This window comes from Mandrillus leucophaeus, unplaced genomic scaffold, assembly GCF_000951045.1.
Source record: "Mandrillus leucophaeus isolate KB7577 unplaced genomic scaffold, Mleu.le_1.0 Scaffold4, whole genome shotgun sequence".
Classification (NCBI taxonomy): Eukaryota; Metazoa; Chordata; class Mammalia; order Primates; family Cercopithecidae; genus Mandrillus; species Mandrillus leucophaeus.
The window spans coordinates 2,522,434-2,541,793 of record NW_012104253.1 but is presented as its reverse complement, the minus strand read 5'-3'; the positions used below and the strand labels follow the sequence as shown (position 1 = coordinate 2,541,793).

The window sequence follows — 19,360 nt, the reverse complement described above, 5'->3', positions numbered from 1 at the left end:
ATTCAGGACCCTGGATCAGAATGGGGTCCACCCGTGAGTCTCTGTAATTCAGGACCCTGGATCAGAATGGGGTCCACCCGTGAGTCTCTGTAATTAACGCTCTGCTGTCTCAAATTACGAGAAAATATATAAAACATGTAATTGCGTTTGTATTTTGGACACTCATTAGGAGAATAATAAATGTTATTGTTTATTAATATGAATGAATAATCTCGTTTTTAAAATTAAACATTAAATCGCTAACAAATTAAATGTAAATTATTAGGCCCCGAGTTGATGGAAAGAGTTTCCTGGGGAGGGGCCGCTGGGCTCCTTCTTTGCAGAAATGAGCTCGTGGCCCTTTAACTAGGCGCGGAGGCTGCGAGCGGTGCGGGGTGACTCGAGGACACGCGAAGACACGGGCGACTCGCGGGGACATCCTGCCCCCTGCAGGCCACGAGCGGGACCGCAGCGGCCTGGGAGGAGCGTCCCGCCGCGGAGGTGGTTTTTGCTTGTGATCTTTCTAGAAGCAGTGAAGCCCTCTTGGGCCCCCGCGCCCCTCTCCTGGCAGACAGCCACCCACTCGCGCACGCACTCGCTGCACAGAGCTGTCAGGAGTGGGGCGTGTGGCCTGGGGCGAGCCTGCTCGCGTAGGCTGGGCCTGGGCTCCTGGCCGTGTTGTCACCGCCAGTCCCCACACACGCAAGAGAAAGCAGCTTCTAGCCTCATCTCACACTCGGGAAAGTGAGGCTCAGAGATGCGTGGCCTGGCCGGGGTGCACAGCCAGGATCCGGGGGGCCTGGGATGCCAACCCAGCCCGCCCAGCCCCATTGTGGCCTTCATGGAGCGGGACTCCCGGGCTGGCACCCCAGAGCCTGTTCCAGGCCCGTGCATTTGAATTAATGGGGTTTTTGTTTCCTGAGGGCTCTGGCCAGACACCGAACTACTTACTGCCCATGGTTGAGCCCAATCAAGTAGGCAGTGTGCCGTGTGCCCATCTTACGCATGAGCAGTCTGAGGCACAGAGAGGCTTCAGTGACACCCAGGTCAGCAGCAAGGAAGTAGGAGCAGGAGAGAGAACTGGGTCTTGCTGAGTCTAGCGTCAGCTCTTGACCACTGGAGGCCAGACTGGGTTCTCCCTCCTTCCAGGAGGAGGACGGGCAGCCCCGTCTATGCCCACTCCTGCAGTGCACAAAACAGTGCAGCTTCCGGGCCACTGGCTATGTGTCTAGGGATCACCTGAGTTAAAGCAAGAAAAGGAATCATTATTTTCTTAACTAGCACATGATTTGGGGCTTGGCGGTTGTTTGCAATTCCTCTTATGAAGAATGCTGCAGCAGACACTGTGGGTTCAAGGTTATTTCCTTGGGAAAGACTTCCAGAAGTCAAACTACTGGAACCAAAGGCTGGGACAGCAGCATTTTGGCATGCATGTTATTAGAATCCTCCTCTTATGTGTATCCCAACTTGCACTCATTTGGGGAGGGACTCAGAAAAGAGGGTCTCCTCCCCTCACAACCAACAGCACCCATGAGACGGCCCAGGCTGACACCCCTGTGTCAGCCACACGTATTCAGTCAGGGCTTTATGAGTACCTTCCACTTAGGAACCCTTGCTTCTGTCTCTGCCTTTCCTTGCGATGATGAGTTCTAGCAGTGGCAGCTGGGCACTCCACGATGCCCACTCCTGGCTCTGACTTGACGTCACTTTCTCGACAGGTTACAGGTGAAGAGCCTGCCAAGTGGCCGAGCCACGATTTGGCCCCAAAGCCCAAGCTCTGTCCTTTCCTTGGGTCTCTGCTGTCTGCCCAGGCCTAAGCGTGGCCCCTCAGACAGGCTCAGGAAGTATTTGTGGATGAATCAGTGAATGACCGCATGAGGGCCTTTGCCTTTCTCCCCTGCCAGGCTGGGAACCCCCGGAAGACAAGTGGGGTTGGCCGTGTACCTGGAAGGAGTCACGGCTCCTCTCTAGACTGGGACTCCCCACTTGAACGATGGAGTGCCACAGGGTATCCCAGCAGGCCCGGCGAGCACATCGCAGGAGCATAGGGAAGCAGGACCGGCCGTACCCCCATCCCTGGGAGCCCTGCTCCCAGCCTTGTCTAAGGCCTCCCTTGCCCCATATCTGGTTTGGGGAGCAGTTTTCTCACCCCAATATGATTCTGTTCTCTGTCCCCTCTGCCCTCCTACGCCATGCATCCCAGCGTGGAAGGACAAGACTTCGTGTCTGCCTCCTGCCCGGACCCCTGCCACGGGAAGGGAATGCGTTATTGCTCTCTCTCAGGGCTACTCAGACACCAACTAATTTGTTTCCCTCCTGCCCCCTCCCTTATTGATCAATGCTTTAGCCGAGTGGCTGTTAAATGACTTGTTCCCATAGCAACCATCAGATACATGCTCGGATCTGATGTGTCTGTTTCCTGAGCCAGATCGCCTCCTAAGAGCTTGGAGAGAACAAATCTCCTTTCATATCCGTCGCTGTCTTCTGAAAGGCACAGGATATTGTTCAGAACAAGTCATTTTTTAAAACAATATTAAAAAAAGAACTAGGTTTTTCAACAGATATAAAGTTGTTTCATAAGGTGCATCATTCTTAAGAAGTATTAAATCAGATTTTAAAAGCTTTGACCAAGTTAATCTTTCTTCTGCCTACTTTTCCTTCTGCATAAGGGGAAGTATGGAAACAGTCTCTGCATAAAGATACTCCGCTGCATCATTTATAAAAAGAAAAATTGAAAACAGCCTAAAAGCACAATAGATGATTCAAATGATCTATGGTTCACACACCTGTGAGGGTATTATAGAGATGTTTAAATGCAGCTTGGAAGAGACATACATGTCAACGATGTGAAGTGAAAAAAAAAACAAGATTAAAAACTGTGTCTGCACGGGTGAGCATAATGAATGGAAAACAAAACTAAATTATGTAGAGGAAAAATTACTCAGGGAAAACAAACACAGTGAAATGTTGACAGAAGTGTTTCTTGTTGGCAGAGCCATGGGGCTTTCTTCCTTATTCACTTACTTAATACATATTTATTGAGCACCTACTATGGGCCCAGCCCTGTCTGAGGCATTAACAGCACAAATGTTATTTCTACTGCCTATATTTTCCCAAATGTGTTGAAAACTATGTTTTAAAACTATGTATTGTTTTCTTGTTTTTGTTTGTTTTGTTTGTTCTCAGACAGGCTCAAGTGATCCTCCCACCTCAGTCTCCCCAGTAGCTGGGACTACAGGCGTGCACTACTATGCCCCATTAATTTTTCTGTTTCTTGTAGAGACAGGGTCTCGCTGTGTTGCCCAAGCTAGCCTCGAACTCCAGACCTCAAGCAATCCACCCACCTCAGCTTCCCAAAGCTCTGGGATTACAGGTGTGAGCCACAGTGTCCAGACAAGAATAATTTTTTTTAATGGCAGCGTACATGTTTCACCTGCCACGTTGCCAACAAATAAACATAAGATGTTCTGTTGGTGAGCAGAGGATATAGGAACACCAGCCCCGGCTGGCGGAAGAATGAATGACCACGACCAATGAAGGACCAGTTACCAACATTTAAAACATACTTTTTCCCAGCAATTCCACCTGTAGTCATTGTGCCTACTGGGATTCCCTCCCACATTTATCGTGGGATGTTTATGAAGCTTGTTTACCATGACATGTGACTGCTGGAACCCTGAATGGCCCTCGCCAGGGGACGGCTACCCAGACAGTGGCTCAGACTCAGGAAAACACTGAGCTCTAAGAAAAGCAAGGCGATTTCCCAGTGTGTGGCACACTAAGGTGAGGTCCCTAAGGGACAGAGGAAGGCAGATCACCTGAGATCAGGAGTTGAAGACCAGCCTGGCCAACATGGTGAAACCCCGTCTCTAATAAAAATACAAAAATTAGCCAGGACTGGTGGCGGGCGCCTGTAATCCCAGCTCCTTGGGAGGCTGAAGCAGGAGAATCACTTGAACCTGGGAGGTGGAGGTTGCAGTGAGTCAAGATCACGCCCAAGATCCCTGCTCTTCTCCCATCTTGCCTCAGTGATCCTGGGCATGTCCCTTCCCCTCTGTGGCCTCAGTTTCTCATTTGCACAATGAAGACGCTGATGCCCGCCTGGTAGCTTCCTGGAGAGATTTCTCAGGATGTGCTGTGTGACAGGCCTTCCACACAGGTCCTCAGGCACCTTTTTGTCTTCCTGAGATGGAAACCACAAAAAAGTTGGTGCGTGGTCACCAGCGATCCCCGAACTACGACCTCTGTCCTCTTTTCCTGCACACCCCTCAAAAATCACGAAAAGGGGCCTTGGATTAGGAGGTCTCTACGGACTCAAATGAAGCGCTTTCCCTGGGAGGGGCTGCCGGCCTTTGCCTACAACATGCACGGTGTAGTTTTTAAAGCTAGCAAATACCTCAGCCTGGCATTATCTAGCATTGAAGTACAGTGTCTCACGGAAAGTTCTTTTTTATTCCCCAGGCTGTCCCCTTCTCTTCCAGTCCCGGCTAAACCTTCACTCACCTCCACACCTCACCAGCATCCACTCGGAGAGACGCAGCCCCTCGAACCCAGCCAGCAGGGACCACACTTCACCTTAAGTTTGTTCAACTGCTCCAGGTTATTTGAAAACTTAGGAAACCTTTTCCTTAAAAAAATCCAAGTCCCATTGTGAGAGGGAATCCAGTGCTTTCTTCAAAGTACTGACTCAGCAGCTGTGGGAATCTTCCTGATCTGAAGAAAGAGGAAGGAGAAAAAACACAGTCACCCCTGGCTTCTGACTCACATAATCCTGGCTGGATTCTAGCTTAGAACAAAGGGGACATAGATTCTAGATTAGAACAAAGGGGACAAAGTCATCCCAGCTTCTGTGCCTAGACACCACCTTTGATTTCGCAGGGCAGCGCACCAGGGCTTGGCCGCAATGGGGTCGCGATTCAGCAGGTGTGAACTCCAGCGGGGGAGTCGGGGAGAGACAGCAGGCCAGTGGTCCTTCAGGGAAGGTGCAGAAGAGGATTCTTTTTTAATTTTTCTGGTCTGTTCTACATAACTGAATGCCAGGGACCCAACCTGGATGGGCAGGGGGTGCCAGGTGCAGACCTGACTCTGCACTAGGAAGTAATGCCTATCACCACCGGCAGGCGTGTGTGCCTCTCAGCCCTTCCCAGAGGACAATCCCGAACCACTGATCCAAAGCCTTAAAACCCTGCATAACTTTTGACCCAGGCCCCACTGCTAGGAATGAAGAACACAGTAAAGATAGGCAGGACGATTGAGCTACTAGCATGTTTATGACTACCACGTTTTCAGCACGGGAAGTGCAAAGTGCCTAATGTTCACAATAGGGGCTAAGTTGAGCAAAAGCAAATTTCAGTTTAGCCGTACCCTAAAATATGAATACAAATAGTGCCATGGCTACTACCATGAAAACTCAGTCTCATCAAACTGTCTAGCAGATTACAAGCACTCTGGACAGTATGTCACTATGCAGAGACATAGGAAAATGTCTAGGAAGAAATACACCAAAACGTTAACAATGGTCATTGCTGAGAGACTTCTCTTTGTTAATTTCTCTGCATGTTCTGATGTTTCCCACAATAAACTGATGCACCTTTTGTTGATTTCAGAGCATGGCCTTGGAGACGTTACTTCACCTCTCTGAGCTTCAGGCTTCTCACCTGTACGATGAAGACAGCACCTGCCTCATGGATTTGCTAATATATGCAAAATGCATAGCTTGTTGCCTGGAAGATAATAAGTACCCAAATGTTAGTTGTTTTTATTTTTCGCTCAATTTTCTACATATAAACATGTCATTGTGCTCCGTGCTGGGGATACGGCAGTGACAGCTAAACTCCAGAAGAGAAAGATTAAACCCACACTCACAGACGATTAATCCGCTGCCGTGAGGACCAATGATTTATTCATTACAGTTAGGGATGCTGTGGGGCACGTTAAGAGCATTTATCAGGGAAACTTTGTTGAGAATTTTGATCATTATCGTAAGAGCAATAGGAAGCCTGACGCTGAAGTCTTCAAGCAGAGCTGCGAAATCAGAAGTTCATGGTTTAAGAACTCACCATGTCCACACCGTGGACTGAGAGGGGCCCCAGGGAGGTGCCTTCCCAGGAGGCTGCTGTGGGGGTGCGAACCACAGAGGAAGTGCTGCCAGGGCAGACGGGGCGAAGTGGACAGACCCCCGCCCCTTCAGGAGGTGGAGTTTGCAAAACCTGGACACAGCGGTGCCTCGGAGGGGCTTGTGGCGGGATGGTGGGGTGGCCCCCGGCTTCTAGCCTGATGTACTGCCCCGATGGTTCCCGGATACCGAGGACTCAGGGAGGAGCAGGTCTGGGGCACTGCAGAGTGTGTTTTGGGAAGTGTGTCTGGGGACATGCTGGTTTTGAGTTGCCTGGGCGGGGCAGGAGGGTGCCCAAGGGGAGGTCCTGGAAGCAGAGCAGTTTCGAAATCTGCAAGACCCCAGGGGTTCACCCCCACTGCATCCAGGAGAGACGCCGGTTAGGGGATGCAGGACTTCCCAGCGCTGGAAGCGCGAGGCCTATCTAAAGTCCAGACGTTCTCAGAGCCCGGGGCTTGGGCACAGGTGTTGCGCCCCCGACGTGGAGGTGCGCGGGGCTGGGAGCCCAAGCCAGGTGTGCTGGTGGCCTCGCTGGCACACGAGGCGGCTCGGCCCCAGAGGATCAGTGGGGGCCAGACCCCTCCGCGTTGGTGGCCGCTTTCCTCTAGGGTGGGCGCGTGGCCGCCTCCCCCAGGCAGTCCTCCTGCCTTGCCCGAGAGGCCAGCTCAAAAGCCTCTGTGCCCGGGCCGCCCGCCAGGGGCGCCCTTCCCAGCCCACGTTCACCAGCTCTGCCTCGCCCACGCTCGCCCCTTCGCCTGCCCCGAGCCCTGCAACCGGGGCAGCCCCCTCCGCAGGTGCTCACTAAACATCGTGGAATGAGGGAAACAGAGACCCGGAGAGAGGAGCGCGGGGAGAAGAGAGCCCACGGTGTTCCCAGCCCTTCTACCAGTGAGATCATGAGTCAGTTTATGTTCCAGCGTCTATGCTTCAACACCTTCCAGATTTTCCTCCGCGAGCTGGCATCTCTGTTGGAGTCAGAAACCATCGTTTTTCTATCACTGTTTGTGAAGATGTGCTGAATACCAACCGAAGACCAGGGCGCTCTGGGGAGGGCACCGGGCGGGCTCTAGCTTTGCAAGGTGCCAGGGGATGTTTGTAGGGGCCGTGCCTGCTGCTCCCCCGGTGTGGGGCGGTCCTGGGGTGTTCTCTGCTTGCCTCCGGGGCTCCCAGGCAGCCTCCTCCAGCCAATCTTCCCTGGCCCCTAGAAGGAGTAAGCGGGCAATCCCTGGGACTTGCTTAAACCACCCACACCCCAAAAATGTGTGTCCCTCTTTACTGGGAACGTGTTTACAGCTGTGTTATGTGGGGGTGTGTCCCACGCCCAGCGTGGGCCCCTGGTGGTGAGTAGTGTTGGGTACAGCTGGGAGCCTGGGCTCCACCCCAGCTCTGTCCCTGGGATGTCCAGGGCCATGCCCAAGCCTCCTTTTCTTTGAATGGGACTCACCAGGTATGTCTCCAAAAGAGGTTGTGAGCATTAAGTATCCAGGACTTGCCAGTGTGCTGGCACACAGTAAGTGCTCAATAATTGCTGGCTACTGTGAGAACAACGTGAAGGGAACTGGATGGGGCGCTGGGCCTTGCTTTCCCCAGCTGCCCATACTCTGGCCCTGTATGGCTTCCTCCTTTGGCCCGGCCAGCATGGATGTGGTTGAGGATGGCATATGTCCGTGGAAGGCCAGCTGACAGGCTCTGGGACAGCCACGACAAGTTAATGAATTCCGCCGTGGTTACTCAAGGCACATGTCTGGGCCACGAGGACTTCTGTCTGCTGCACTGACCTTTAAAGGTGCGCCTTTAATACCCACCAATCACTCATGCTCTGATTGAACGTTCAGAAGATGAAATCTGTCTGAGCTGAGAGTGATCACTCATGCCTGTCGCCCCCTCACTGTCACTCCTTTCTGAATCATAATAAAACTTTGCAAAACTCTTTGGTTCGCTCACCAGCCTTTGCTGTGAAGACAGAGGCGCTTTCTATCACACCTGGCAGTGAGGGCCAGCCCAGTACGCTGTTTCACCCACCCTAGCCCACACCAGGCACCATTTGTGGGGAGGGAGTTCCAGCCCCGCCTGCATACATGGCCTTTACTTTAATCCCTTAATAACCTCCTCATTCAACTTTCCATCTATCCATTGAAAAAACATTTATTAAGGATCACCTCAGCTTAAATGCCTTTGGCCACAAGAAACGTAAAACCTCCTGACTCAAGCTAAAACCGTAAAAACAGGTATCATTTCATATAACAGGAAGTCTAGAAGTGGAATGGGGTTCAGGGTGTGGTTTCAGCAGCTGGGTGTGGTCCTCAAAGACCCTGGTGCCTTCCATCTCTCTGCTCTGTTTTCTTACCTCTCTACCTCAGCGTTGGCTTCAAATGCCAAATGGAACCAAGATGGTGACCAGCACCCCACTGTAGCTGGCCCCGACATCTCTCTCAGTGACTCTTTCTCTTTGGAAGTAACGAATCCTAAATTCAGTCCCTCTTATTCTGGCACCTAAGATTGTATGGGTAGCCCCCATCCAGAGAGTGCCCTAGACACTACACCCAGGGGCACGACGCTGACCTTCCCATCAATCAACCCACAGTCAGATTTCATCTAGCTGCCAGCTTTATTAGTGAAGTTCTTCTTTCTTTCTTCTTCTTTCTTTATTCTGCAAAGTGAAGTTCTTCTTCTTTCTTCTTCTTTCTTTATTCTGCAAAGATATTTAGTTTTCTTTTTGATTAACTCTTATTTTAATTCCCTCCTTAGAGGTCTATATTCTGTTTCTTTATCTTAGTGGTAATGACTCTTAGCGTTAGGTGTTTCCAAATAAAGCATAATTGACTTTGCTACTTGATATTTACAATTAGTCAGTCTGATTCTCTTTTTTTTTTCTTTTTTTTTTTTTGAGAGGGAGTCTCGCTCTGTTGCCCAGGCTGGAATGTAGTGGCACGATCTTGGCTCACTGCAACTTCCTCCTCCTGGGTTCAAGGGATTCTCCTGCCTCAGTCTCCCGAGTAGCTGGGTCTACTGGCGTGCATCACTGTGCTTGGCTAATTTTTGCTATTTTTAGTAGATAAAGAGTTTCACCATGTTGGCCAGGCTGGTCTTGAATTCCTGACCTCAAGTGATTTGCCCGCCTGGGCCTCCCAAAGTGCTGGGATTACAGACGTGAGCCACCTTGCCTGACTACCAGTCTGATTCTTAACAAAATTTCATAATGAATTATTATTTCAGAAATTTAAATCAATTTGTTTTAGAAATTTAAAAATAATGCTAGGTTTTTTGTTTTTGTTTTTGTTTGAGACAGAATCTCACTCTGTCACCCAGGCTGGAGTGCAGTCGCATGATCTCGGCTCACTGCAACCTCTGCCTCCCGGGTTCAAGCGATTCTCCTACCTCAGCCTCCTGAGTAGCTGGGACCACAGGTGCGTGCCACCACGCCCAGCTAATGTTTGTATTTCTAGTAGAGACGGGGTTTCACCATGTTGGCCAGGATGGTCTCAATATCTTGACCTCGTGATCCACCCTCCTGGGCCTCCCAAAGTGCTGGGATTAACACCGCACTTAGCCAGGTTTTCTTAAGATAGGTATTTAACATACTTTAAACAAATCAATACATTAATGAGGGACTATTGGCATTTACAGCACCAGGAAATCTATCTTCTAAAAAGGTTCATTATTATACATGTGTGTGGATAATAGTCACATTGCATGCCGTTTTCAGAAATTTAATTCCTGAATTAAATGAAAATCAACACTTTGATACATCCTATTTTATTTAGTCCATGCTTCAATTTTTTTATTTTTGTTTATTTTTAAACTTCTAATAATGCAGACAGCCTTTTTAAAAACTCTTTAAAATCAGTCTTCAGAGACTATAAAGGCCTCTGGTCTCCTTAAGCATTTCATATCCAAATGGATGTACTTTTACAGATATTTTTATGTTCTCTGTAATTGACAATATTTTAATTAAGACTGGAAAGCTATCACAGTCACAAGACGACCAATAATTCCCCCCAAAAGTCTAAGTCGTTAGTTAGGCAGCATAATGAGAATTATCACACATTGGGGTTCGTGTGCTCCTGACAATTATCCCTTTTCCGCCTTAAAGTCTTATTTGGATGGGGGAATTATCCAGAGAGGCAAAGGAGCCAAGTGGCGGGCACCACCTCACCACGCAATGTGCTTTTTGCCCAGAAAAAAAGCTGTGACCTTTTCTAAGCATCCACAAACACGAATTAAGAAACAAAGTTCTTGGCTGAGATCGATTGCCCCAGCATCCGATGGAGCCCAAGGAGCTGGTTACAAGGTCGAGCGATTACGACCTAAAGCCGAAATGACTCACATAATTGCAGAATCACTCATTCTAACAGCCTGATTGGAAATTGTCAACACTGTGTTTGGGACTAATGAAGCAAAGGAAATGGAAAAGGTGACATTTTCAAATAATATTATTAGTAAACGAATTGACAACATGTCAGATGACACAGATGACACCAATCCAAAGTCTTATTAAGTCAAAAACAGTTTTCACTGCAGATTGATGAATCTATATATTAATACATTACTAATTGGGCTCAGTTAATAGCACTAATACGAATCCCAAAAGAAAAAGGCTGGGGAGGACACTGTTCTTCTGAGTAGTCCCAAAACAAATGACTGGGAATGAATCATTCAAACTGGACAATTAATACTTCGAGACACATAGCTGGTGGTGGAGGCCCTGCTGTGTTGCATACAGATGTGGCTGTAATGATGGGACGTATAACAGCTCTCCACCAAGAGTTTGTTCTAGAAAACCCTGAGATTCCAGTAATGCCTGGCATTATTCACAGCCTCTGGTATAGAAAGTTTGCGTGCAGATCTGACATCCACGTTAAATTACATGATCAAATGAGTGACTCTAATAAAATCCAAGCTGTGACAGAACCGTCTGTTTCAATGTTATGTGAAAAAAAAAAGTGTCATCAGAATACTGGGCTCGGCTGTTCCATGCCAAAGTGGCTGTCCAAAGAATGAGACTTGTCGAGAGCTTAAGAGCTAAGAGAAGAAATGGGGGTGGAAAAGTGTAAATGATTCTCACTTAGCTTCTCACTCAGCTTCAAAAAATGATGCACTTAACTTGACATTTTTGAGCACCTGAATGAACTTAATTGGAAATTGCAAGGACTGTCAGGCCAAGCTGTCCTTCCAGCATTCAGGCTGTGAAAAGCCATTTCAAATGTGCAAGAACCCAGGAAATACTGTACTCACAAGCCCTTCCCAAGAAAGCGACCAGAAGGCTGGTGGTGAGCATTAAATATGTGTAATTGTAGGTCTCAGACTAACAGAAAAACAGAGACCAGAGTAGAATAATAACAGATAACTATTATATGTTCTGACAAAATAGAAATAATGAACTTAAAATGAGAGGAAAAAAAGAGAGATCAAGGGGAAACAGAACAAACTCATTGATTGTCACATAAATAATAGGTGGCAGACAAAGGATGTCACTTCACGCTGACAAACCAAACAGTATTAGTTTGCACTGTGTGAAACTGACAATATCTGACCATCTTTTCCCTACAAAAATGCTAATCCTATATTGCTCAAGCTAATTAAACATTACAAAGGATATTAGAATAAAGACAGTCACTCAATCAAAAACACAAACGTGCCTAAATTGCAAAAGAAATGTAAAAACAAAAACACACTACAATGTAGGTAAACCATGAAAATACTATGCTTAGTGAAATACGTCAGGCATAAAAGGACAAATGTCTGATTTCACTTATATAAGGTACTTAGAATAGGCAAATTCATAGAGACAGAAAATAGAATAGAGGTTACTATGAGCTACGGGGAAAGGGGAGATGGGGAGTTATTGCTTAATGGGTGCAGAGTTTCTGTTTGTGGTAATAAACTATTTTGGAAATAATGGTGATAGTTGCACAACAACATAAATGTACTTAACACCACTGAATTATACACTTAAAAATGGTTAAAATGATAAATTTTATATTATCTGTGTTTTACCATATGTTTAAATACTAATGTAATAAACCAAAAACCACTGACTTGTACACTTTAAATGGGTGAGTTGTATGGTATGTGAAGTAAATCTCAAAGCTGTTTAAAAAACACACACACACACACAGAAATAAAGTTATGCTTTAAAAAAATAAGAACAAGGAGAGCATAAAGGAAGTTGTGCTTTAAAAAAGTAGAACAAGGAAAACAGATGACATGGAGAAAGAAACAATAAATACTATATACAATAACATAGAGTGGAGACCAGCATATCAGTCATAGCAGTAACATGAATAGGCTTAACTCACTTATTAAAAGAAAAAGATTTTCAAATTGGCTTACATAGCAAGCCAACACTCTAAACACAGTGACTTAGGAAAATGGTCACAAACAAGCAGGGATTTGACTCTGCTTATTTACAGCCATCATTTTCAAACAAGGTAGAATTCAGGCCAGAAAGCATTAAGTGTGAAAAAGATGTTACATTATTAGGCCAGTGGAAATGTAACAGTTAAGAATACCTATGTGGCAAGCAGCACAGCAGCCACTTTAGAAAGCAAAAGCTACAGGAGATATAAGAAGAAATAGACAAAAATATATTACTAATAGGAGACTTATACACTGCTCCTAGTCAAATGAACAACCGAAAAAGCAAGGTTATGGAATAACTGAACAGTATAATCAATAAGGAAGATCTTCTGGTTATGTGTAAAATTCACATCACAACAAAGATACACCTTATTCTCAGATACGCATGGAACATTCACCAAAATAAACACACACGCACAGATCACAATACTCTTCATAAATAGAAATGATACAAATAATCCTTGTTGGTTATAATACATTAAAACTAGACGTTAAAAACTAATTCAAAAAGCAAATTTTTTGCCTGAAAATTTAAAATCTCTCTCAAATAACTGTCAGCTGAAAGTTAAAATACAAATGGAAACTGCAGAGCTTTTTAAAAAAATATATAATGGCAAGGCTACATATTGGCATTTTGGGGATACTGTAAGATGGTCGTCAAAGAAAAATTCACAACCTCAAATATTCGTATCAGTAACAAAGATAAGTGAACTAACTTTCCAATTCAAAAAAATTAGAAAGTTAACGAAGTAAACCAAAAGAATATGCAATAGGGAAATAACAGAGATTAAAGTAGCAGGAAGGTAAAATGATATAGCCAATTTGGGAAAACAGTCTGGCCGTTCCTCAAAAAGTTAAACAAAAAAAAATTACCATCTGACCCAACAATTCTGCTCCTAGGAATATACCCCAAAGAAATGAAAGCATATGTCCACACAGAAACTTGTACATGAATTATTCATGATGCCCAAAAGATAGAAACAACCCAAATGTCCTTCAATGGATGATGGATAAACAAAATGTGGTCTATCCATACAAGGGAACATCACTCAGCCATAAAAAGGAACAAAGTACTGATACCTGCTAAAATTTGGATGTACCTCAAAAACGTTAAGTGAAAGTAGCCAGACACACAAGGTCACATGTTGCCTGGTTTCTTTTATATGATATATGCAGATTAGACAAATCCACAGAAACAGAAAGCAGCTTTTCTAGGAAAGTACAATTTACCAAAATTGATCCCAGTAAAGATAAGAAGTTGAAACCATTTAGTTCCACAAAAGAAATAGAGAAAATTGTGAATATATGTAAAAAGACATAGAATAAAACAGAAACCAACAAAATTGGTTAACTATAAGAGTAGACACCTTAAATACAAATTTGTAAATGCTCACCCCCACTCATAGTAAGGGAAAGGAAAGAAAATGAGGCTTCTCTGAATACATCTTTTTTAACTATTTTGACTTTTAAATCATGTTAATATATTATACATTTATAAAATAAAATTCAATAAGATTGGGGGAAAACACTGAAATTACATGAATAGAAACAAGTGGAGTAACTGTATATCAGTTTGATATCATAACCGTATAGGAGAAAATGATAATAAATCCAAACACTTTTTGAACCCATTGGTCTGTTTGTGTAGAAGAAGAAGAACTTAAAGAAGTCCTGAACTTTATTGAAAAGTTTGTTGTTGGTAGTGGATTTGGGGCTGCAATCCCTAAACTATTTTCTGTTCATTGTAAGATTGAGCAAAAAGTAAGTATATGGATGTTATTGAAAAGTAGGGTTCTTTTGGAGAGAAGGAGGATTCAAAAATAAAATGGGAGGATGGGAAGAACTTCAGGATGTTGGAATGACATTAGAAGTATTGGTATGAAATAATTTTTGAATATTTACTTTTTATCTGTCTCCACTAAACTGTCCTAGAAGCTAATTAATAGGCCTGGGGCAAGGGAAGTAAAAATTATTTGTGCCAGAAAGTAAGGAAGCATTCAAAACTGATGGAGACACGTCAAGTTTTCAAGAACGCTTGAAGAGGCTATCGTCTGACAAATTGGTAAAAATTTTATCCTCGATGTACTATAATGCATTAAATTTTAAAAAGAAATTCTGAAGGGGAGTGGGATTCTGACTCTAGCCATGATAGAATGACTTGTAGAGCTAATCCTCTTACTGACAACAACTGCAAAAGATAGTTAAAACATGTAAGACAATTATATGAAGGCATTAGAGGCCAGCCAAGGCCAACAGAACTTGAAGGGTTATGAACACTGAGAGAAGGTAAGTACATGACATACATTTCACAAATATCCTCACATTTTCCATAAGGGCATTTTCTACTTCCCAGTTCAGAAAAACAAAGTCCAAGAAGAAAGTAGAAGTCTTTGTGGGTTTAGGAAACAGAAGTTGGAGTTTAGAGTTGCCTAACCATCTGGGACTTAGGGGATAAAATTCTGAAGTGGTGGGAACCATGAGGAAATAAGTATAAAACTCTCTGTACAATTCAAATTAGAGTTTTATAACTAGACTGTTAAACATAATCACCACAGTAACCACAAATAAAATAGCTAAATAATATACCAAAAAATGGAAATGAGAAAGAAATTTAAGTGTGTCGTTACAAGAAGAAAAAGTAAATCAGGTAATGACGGATAAAAGAGCTATGAGGCTTACAGAAAACCAGTAGCAAATAACAAAATGACAGAAATAAGTTCTTTCTTATTGGAAATTACTTTAAATGTAAATGGATTAAACTCTCCAATCAAAAGTGATTGGCAGAATGGATTTAAAAAGAATGATCCAACTATATGCTGTCTACAAAAGGTTCACTTTTCATCCAAAGACAGAAATAGGCTGAAAGTGAAGAATGTAAAGAGATATTCCATGAAAATAATAGCTAAAAGAGAACAGTAGTAGCTACACTAATGTCAGATAAAATAGATTTTAAATCAAAAAAGCTCGTAAGAGACAGAAAAGGACTTACATATTAGTAAATGATTCAATACAGAAAGATGACATAAACAGTTATAAACATTTGCACAACTAGTATATAAAGCATCAAATATAGAAAGCAAAAACTGACAAAACTGAAGAAAGAAATAGATCTATAATAATAGTTGGACAATTCAATATCCCATTTTTAATAATGGATAGAGCAACCAGACAGAAGATAAGTAAGGAAATATAGGACTTGAACAACACAATAAACCAATTAAATCTAATAAACATGTACAGAACACTGTGCGCAATAACAGTATACACATTCTTCTCAAGTGTTCACGAGATATGTTCCAGGATAAAACATATGTTAGACTACAAATTTGCCTCAATTAATTTTAAAAGATAAATATAATACAACGTATCTTCTCTGACCACAACAGAATGAAGTGAGTGATCAGTCACAGAAGGAAAACTGGAAATTTCACAAATTTGTGGAAATTAAATAACACACTCTTAAACAGCCAATGGATCAAAGGAAAATAACAAGAGAAGTTAGAAAATACTTAGAGATGAATGAAAACAGAAACAACACACATCAAAACGTATGTAACACAGCAAAATCAGTCCTAACAGAGAAATTGATACCTATAAATCTTCCATTAAAAATTAAGAAATATCTCATATCAACCACCTAAATTTTACAACTTAAGGAACTAGGAAAATGAAAACAGACTAATCCCAAAGCTAGCAGAGTGAGGAAAATAATAAAGATTTTTAAAATCTTAAAGAAAAATAATAAAGAAAAGGAACAAAACCAAAATTTAGCTCCTCAAAAAGATCAACAAAATTGACAATCCTTTAGCTAGATGGACAAAAAAAAAAAAAAAAAAAAACAGACGGGAGAGCAAGAGTACTCAAATTATTGAAGTCAGAAATAATTTCTAAATTACCTGGAGTATTACTACGAATTCTACAGAAATAAATAGGATTGTAAGAGAGCACTATGAATAATTGTACATCAACAAGTTAGATAACCTAGATGATATGGACAAATGTCTGGAAACCCAAAACCTGACAAGACTAAAATGTAAGAAAATGGAAAATCTGAATAAACCTATAACCAGAAAGGAGATTTAAGCAGTAATTAAAAATCTTCTGACAAAGAAAAGCTTCGGACATGATGACTTCTTTAGTGAATTCTAAAAAACATCTAAAGATGAACAAATACCAATTCTTCTCAAACTTTTCTAAAACATTGAAGAGGAGAGAACACGCCCAAACTTGTTCCATGAGGCCAGCATATGCTGATATCAAAGCCAGACAAAGATACCACAAGAAAACTACAGACCAAGATTCCTTAGAAAATTATGCAAAATTCCTCAACAAAATACTAACAAATTGAATTCAGCAACATATTAAAAGAATTATGCAGCATGACCAAGTTGGATTTATTTCTGCAATGAAGGACATTTCAACATATGAAAATCAATCAATATAATACACCACACTAACAGAATAAAAGGGGGAAAAAAACATGGTCATCCTAACTGATATAGAAAAAGCATTGTATAAAATTGAACACATTTTCATGTTAAAAACACTCAACAAGTCAGAAATTGAAGGAAACTGCCTTAATGTAATAAAATCCATATATGAAAATTCCAAAGTCAACATCAAATTCAATAGTGAAGGACTGAAAGCTTTTCCTCTAAGATCAGGAATAAGGTAAGGATACCACTGTTACCACTTCTATTCAACATAGTACTGAAAGTCCTAACTGGAACAATCGGGCAAGAAAAAAAGGAATCCAACCTGGAAATGAAGAGGCAAAATTATCCCTGTTCACAGATGATATTGTGTGTAAAAAACTCTAAAGATTCCACCAAGAAAAATATCTGTTATAGAACTAATAAACAAATTCAGCAAAGTAATAGGACACAATGTCAACAAGCAAAAATTAGTGCATTTCTATACACTGTCATTGAAAAATCCAAAAAGGAAATTAAGAAAATAATTTCATTTATTATAGCATCAAAAAGAGTAAAATACTTAAGAATTAACTTAACCAAAGAGATACAAGATATGTACAATGAAAACTATAAAATATTGATGAAAGAAATTAAGTAAGACATAAATAAGTGGAGAAACATCCCATGTTCGTGGATTGGAAGGCTTAATGTTGTTAGGATGTCAGTACTACTCAAAATGATCTACAGATTCAAGGCAATCCTGATCGAAATCCCATTCATGTTTTTGCAGAAATAGAAAAAGCCATCCTACAATTTGTGTGGAAGCTCAAGGGATCCCTAATAGACAAAGCAATCCTGAAAGGAAAAAAAAGAACAACAAAGATGGAGGACTAAAACTTCTTGATTTCAAAATTTGATACAAAGCTATAGTAATCAAAACAGAGTGGTATTGACATAAAGACAGACATGTAGACCAATGGAATAGAACAAAGAGTCCAAAAGTCTTGCATATATGGTCAAATTATTTTCTACAAGGATGCCAAGACCACTCAATGGGGTAAAGGCAGTCTTTTCAACAAGTGATGCCAGGAGAACTAGATACACACGTGCAAAAGAATGAAATTGAACCCTTACCTAAAACCACATACAAAAATTAACTCAAAACGGACTAAAGGCCTAAACATAAGACCTAAAACTATAAAACTCCTAGAAAAAACGTAGGGTAAAATCTTCATAACATTGGATTTGGCAGTAATTTTTTGGATGTAATACTAAAAGCACAGGCAACAAAAGAAAAAAATAGAAAAAACTGACTTTATGAAAATGGAAAAATTTTGTGCATCAAAAGACATAATCAACGGAGTAAACTGAAAATCTACATTACAGAGAAAATATACAAAACTCTTTAAACTCAAACACCAAAAAACAAACAACCTGATTCAAAATCAGGCAAGGATTTGAATAGACATTTCTCTAAGAAGTCTACAAATGGCCAATAAGCACAGGGAAAGATGTTCAACATCACTAATCATTAGAGAAATGCAAATCAAAACTACAATGAGATACCACCTCACACCCATTAGGATGGCTATTTAAAAAAAAAAAAAAAAAAAAAAAAAACAGAAAATAACAAGTGTTGGCAAGGATATGGAGTGGTTAAGTGATTAGAGCATTTGTACACTGTTAGTGGGAATGCAAAATGATATAGCCACTGTGGAAAATAATACAGCAGTTCCTCAAAACTTTAAAAATAGAATTACTGTTTGATCCAGCAATTCCACTTCTGGATTTATAACCAAAATAATTGGAAGTAGGTTCTCAAAGAGATATTTTTACAGCCATACAAATAGTACCATTATTCACAATAGCTAAAACATGGTAGCAACCCAAGTGTTCATTGATGAATGAATGAATGAGCAAAATGCATTTTATGCATTACTGGAATATTGTTTGACTTTTTAAAGAAAATAAATTCTGACATATGCCACAGCATGGATGAAACTTGAGGGCATTGTACTAAGTGAAATAAACCAATCACACAAAACCAGTCACAGACCATACCTTAGGAGTAAGGGGAAATTGAAATAGGCCAAACCTAACAGAACTTAAAACCAATGCTCAACAAGATCAAGGTGGCCTGTTACTCTGCATGCCAGCAGAAAAAGTTAACTCCCTCAGGAGGAAAATAACATGTCCATAGTCTCTTCATATTTATACTTATAAGGCCTGACATCCAAACAAAAATTTTGAAGCATGCTAAAAAGTGGGGCGGGGTTCTGGGGGGGTAAAAAAATGGCTGAAAACCAAGAGATAAAAACAAACAATAGAAACCGACCCACAGGTGATTTAGATAATTGATCAGTGAAGAAATTTTAAAATAACTATGATTACTATGTTCAAGAAAACAGATAAATTCACTAAGGACTTGGAGTTTATACTTTTAAAATATTCTAACGGGAATTCTAAAAATGAAAAATGTTAGAAGAAAAAA

The 19,360-nt window shown here is 42.1% G+C and overlaps 1 pseudogene across 1 annotated transcript in view; it reads left to right on the top strand.

Moving 5' to 3' along the window:
- The first annotated feature begins 6,909 nt into the window (after positions 1 to 6,909).
- The window catches only part of LOC105547982, a 44,545-nt pseudogene continuing 32,094 nt past the window's right edge, over positions 6,910 to 19,360 (top strand). The window contains exons 1-2 of the transcript XR_001007322.1: positions 6,910 to 6,982; positions 7,036 to 7,173. The product of XR_001007322.1 is annotated as a eukaryotic initiation factor 4A-II-like (transcript). The remainder of the gene's footprint in view (positions 6,983 to 7,035; positions 7,174 to 19,360) is intronic.